Source organism: Microtus pennsylvanicus, chromosome 3 (genome assembly GCF_037038515.1).
Source record: "Microtus pennsylvanicus isolate mMicPen1 chromosome 3, mMicPen1.hap1, whole genome shotgun sequence".
Lineage (NCBI taxonomy): Eukaryota > Metazoa > Chordata > Mammalia > Rodentia > Cricetidae > Microtus > Microtus pennsylvanicus.
The window spans coordinates 113,046,400-113,051,600 of NC_134581.1; the positions used below are offsets into that span (position 1 = coordinate 113,046,400).

General features: G+C 36.7%; 1 non-coding gene across 1 annotated transcript; it reads right to left on the bottom strand.

The window, feature by feature from the left end:
- Positions 1-3,028: 3,028 nt before the first annotated feature.
- On the bottom strand, positions 3,029-3,164 carry LOC142847432 (small nucleolar RNA SNORA16B/SNORA16A family). Its single transcript, XR_012910187.1, has one exon. It is a non-coding gene; the product is annotated as a small nucleolar RNA SNORA16B/SNORA16A family (small nucleolar RNA).
- Positions 3,165-5,201: the final 2,037 nt, after the last annotated feature.

Here is a 5,201-nt window from a genome sequence, read left to right on the forward strand (position 1 = left end):
ATCTGGCTAGAGGTAGAAAGGAATTATGATAGTCAAAACTCATAAAAAATTCTAAAGAACTAAAAATGAACAAATTCCAGTTGTTACTTTTTCATTTACTTTGAAATTTCTCTACTTAGCTATGTCATTTTCTTGAATTTCTGCTATATTATGAGAAACATATATGATTGAAATAATATCTGCCAGTCAGTTCTCTTCATAAAGTCTACTTCAAATGAGCTACTTAAATTTTGCCAAAAAAAATTTGTCTTTACCATGAATATTATGAGAACAACTCAGACTGGATTCAAGAAAAGCTAATAAAGTAGGTCAAATACTAACTCTAGTGTTGAGCTGTTAAAAAAGTGATGGAGCTGTTGCCTCTAAGCAAGTCACATATTTCCCACTTTTCCTAGTGCCATTGAGATGAATAAGATGTTCCCATGTGAAAAAGGTCTAAATCGTGTATGAGAAGTGACATAAACAATATGTATGTATGATTATATTTTTCTTCACCCTGTCCAGGAATAAATCTTTCTTTGATTTCTGGTTTAACATTGTGTGATTATTTCTCATATTATAATAAGTTACCTTGCCTTAAGCTTGGATTATTAAATTAAAAAAAAAGCAACAAAGTGTGATTTCTTCTTTCTGTTTGGCTTACACATTCAGGTTACATAAGCACAGCAAAAATAAAGGAGAGAGAAACTTAAAAAGACTGAGGTGGCAGTACTAAGCACTGTTTAATTTATTTTGAAAATTTTCTCTTTACACTTTAGATGGTATTCTATTATGGGTCTAGGTTAAGAAAAAAGTGCCAACTGGCTGAACTTTGGCAAAATAAAAAACATTGTTCAAAGTATCGTATTTCAACCTCCAGATGGTCTTATTTGAATTTTTCCCTCTGTTTAGCTTCATGTTTTAACAAGTTTTTGAGATTGAGATAAGCCATTTTTTCAATAATGAGATCAAAATTCTTGTTTTGTCATTATTATATTTTCTGTCAAGAAAGAGTGAGAAAGAAATTTATAGTTATTTAACATATAATTACATGAATTCTATCAGATGTTTCTGAAGACAATAAAACATTAAAAGAGATATACAAACTAAACTTTGGAGAAAGAAACTTCCATTTTAAAACAAATATATTTAAAATTAATTTTCATTTTTTTACACATAAATGGCTGGCTGGCACATCTATATATGGAGGGGTGTACCAGGCTTTTTCTTTTTATTTATTTATTTATTTAAGATTTCTGCCTCCTCCCCTCCACCGCCTCCCAAATCCCTCCCCCTCCGCCAATCAAGTCCCCCTCCCTCATCAGCCCGAAGTGCAGTCCGGGTTCCCTGCCTTGTGGGTAGTCCAAAGACCTCCCACCTCTATCCAGGTCTAGTAAGGTGAACATACAAACAGCCTAGGCTCCTACAAAGCCAGTACGTGCAGTAGGATAAAAACCCAGTGTCCTTGTTGACTTCTCAGCAGTCCTCATTCTCCGCTATGTTCAGTGAGTCCAGTTTTATCCCATGCTTTTTCAGACCCAGTCCAGCTGGCCTTGTTGAGTTCCCGATAGATCATCCCCAATGTCTCAGTATGTGGGTGCACCCCTCGCGGTCCTGAGTTCCTTGCTCGTGCTCTCTCTCCTTCTGCTCCTGATTTGGACCTTGGGATTTCAGTCCTGTGTTCCAATTTGGGTCTCTGTCTCTGTCTGCTTTCATCGCCCGATGAAAGTTAATCTCCAGCAGGATGCCTATATGTTTTTCTTTGGGTTCACCTTCTTATTTAGCTTCTCTAGGATCACGAATTATAGGCTCAAAGTCCTTTATTTATGGTTAGAAACCAAATATGAGTGAGTACATCACATGTTCCTCTTTTGGGGTCTGGGATACCTCACTCAGGATAGTGTTTTCTATTTCCGTCCATTTGCATGCAAAATTCAAGAAGTCATCGTTTTTTACTGCTGAGTAGTACTCTAGCATCTTCAACAAAGTGTGCTGGCATAACTGGATGTCAAACTGTAGAAGAATGAAAGTAGATCCATATCTATCACCATGCACAAAACTCAAGTCCAAATAAATTAAAATTCTCAATATCAGTCCGAACACACTGAACCAGATAGAAGAGAAAGTGGGAAGTACTCTACAACACACAGGCACAGGAGACCACTTCCTACGTATAACCCCAGCAGCACAGATATTAAGGGCCTCATTGAATAAATGGGACCTCCTAAGACTGAGAAGCTTCTGTAAAGCAAAGGACACTGTCACTAAGACAAAAAGGCAACCCACTGAGTGGGAGGAGATCTTCACTAACCCTGCAACTTACAAAAGTCTGATTTCCAAAATATATAAAGAACTCAAGAAACTAGACTTTAAAAAACTAATCAACCCAATTAAAAAATGGGGCACTGAGCTGAACAGAAAATTCTCAACAGAATAAGTTCAAATGGCCAAAAAACACTTAAGGTCATACTCAACTTCCTTAACGATCAGGGAAATGCAAATCAAGACAACTTTAAGATACCATCTTATACCTGACAGAATGGCTAAAATAAAAAACACCAATGATAGCCTTTGCTGGAGAGGTTGTGGAGTAAGGGGCACACTCATCCATTGCTGGTGGGAATGCAAACTTGTGCAACCACTTTGGAAAGCAGTGTGGTGGTTTCTCAGGAAATTTGGGATCAACCTATCCCTAGACCCAGCAATACCACTCTTGCGAATATACCCAAGAGATGTCCTATCATACAACAAAAGCATATGTTCAACTATGTTCATAGCAGCATTGTTTGTAATAGCCAGAACCTGGAAAAAACCTAGATGCCCTTCAACGGAAGAATGGATGAAGAAAGTATGGAATATATACATATTAGAGTACTACTCAGCAGTAATTTTCACTTTTAATATAAGTGAATTTCTTTTCAACATTCTTCAAATCAGAGCATAGTTTCCTTCAATCGAAAATTTACAATATGAATGGAAAAGATAGGAAAAGTGCTTTCAATGTCAAACAGTGGCAAAGGCTTGTTTAGAATGAGCAAAGTATAAGACACACTGTCTCTTCTAAAAATATAGGTCAGTCATAGCTAACAAAATCATAATTGTCCAGGAAATGCTTTACACCAGGCCTCTTTTTTTTTAACTGCAGGAGCTGTCTAGAATCAGCTGTGGCTTTGATAAGGCCAAGTACCAGTATTTTTAATATGGACTGTTATACACTAAAGTATCAAATACTGTGAGTCTGCCAATATTTAAACCATAACAGAAATTGTGTATAGTGTGAAATTACAAAAGATGGGTTAAATATTAGTGCATTTGTAGTGAAATAACAACTATTGTTTAATGAAGCTATATTTTCCCATTGAATATGCTCAGTTTCACTATAAAATATATTCCTTAATGTTAATCATATTGGAAATATATGAGACAGAAGCCTGATCTGTGATTCCATTCAATTGGTTGATAATGTCATGTAAAATATTATTTAAACATTAGGCCCATAAAATGGGTTTCAGATGAGATGATTCATTTGAACTTTTCTACCTTGTTATATTAGTCATGCTAGAAAATTTGCCAAAGTCATCTTTCTGAAGATAATAAGAGTAATATTAGCAAAATTACTGATTGCAGAGATGATAGTGTTTCTTCATGTTTTCCTAAACTGTGACTTAGAAACCAGTTGAGATATTAAAAAAAAAAAAAGAGAGAGAGACTGAGGCTGGAAATTTGGTCTTAAAAGTGCCTTTGCCATGGAGCTTTAAAATAGTGTTCTCTCAGAAAGACTTTCTAGACCGCTACATCTACCCATTTTATGATAGCTTCAGTCTTCACAGGACAAATCCAGATTTAAAAACAATACAGGGTCATATATGTTTACTGTTTAACTTTTATTATTTTTAAAAAAATAAGAGCAAAATTGTCTAAATGTGTTAACTTTTTATAAACAACACTTAAAACTAAAAATTGTTTTTCTAAGGTCACATACTAAATTTCAGAAAAATATAAAAAACACTAAATCCATTCCTGATTCTGGTAAGAATTTTCACTTGATTCCAACTTAAATTCTCCTTAATAAAATATGTATACTTTGTGTACATAATTGCATGTTTGTGCATATACATGTGCACATGGGGGGCAGTAAAAGGGTCAGTCAAAGAAACCCACTCTGGATCTGAAACCTGAGCCAGAAACAAACAAACAAAAAACCTTTAACCCTGAGACCAGAACCTAAAATACACATTCTGACTGAAATCAGAGGCAAAGAAGCAAACTTTCACCCTGGAACCAGAGGCAGTGAAAGAAATGTGCCTTGCCTGCAAAACTAGAGCTAGAGAGCTAAAACAAAAACAAGAACAAAAAGGCCAGCAAAAGAAACACAATTTGTCCCTGAAACCAAAGTCTACTCTGCCCCAGAATAAATGAATATGAAACCAACAAATCCTTGAGCAGGACACCAACCAAATCTGAGCAGGGAACCAAGCAATCCCTGAACACTGTGAACCCAGAGCCAGTGAAAGAAATGTACCCTACATCTGAAAACTGAGCCAGTAAAAGAAATATGCCCTGGCCCCTAAACTAGAGCCGAAGAATTGAAGAAGACTAGTGAAAGAAGCAGTTTGGCCCTGAAACCAGAGCCAAATTCCTGACCAACTAAACTAAATAATCCCTGGGCAGAAAAACTAACAATCCCTAATCAGAAAAATTTTTCCCTGGGAAGACTCTACCCCCCAAAAGCCCTATATAATCCCCCTTGCCAATTCAGTTGCTGACTGTCCTTTCCCACTCTGGCAAAGACAACCACTTTCCTAGTCTCTTCCTCCCAAATAAATCTCTTTCTTAAGAGAGTTTTGGATGGGTATCTTCTTTCTTCCATGCAGAAAAGAAGAACCTTTGCTGAGATGTTCACTAAGGGAGTCTGAGCAGAAAAATCAGAAGAAATATCTACATCTACTAGGAAATGCCCTTTGGTGTTGAGCATAAGAAATAACTATTCACGAGAGTTGAAGGAGATTGCTGTCTTTCTGCAGGGGCTTCCTCTTTAGCAGAGTGAATCATAAGTAACATCTTGGGCCAAAGTAGAGCAAAAGAAGTAATGAATAGCTCTGCTAGGACATTCCCTTAGGGCAACTGAGCAGAGTTCAGCTGTAATGGTTTTTCTCTAGGAAAGGAACAGGATTGCTCCACCCTGTGGGGTGACCACTCCCTACTGCACCCCAGATTCAGGT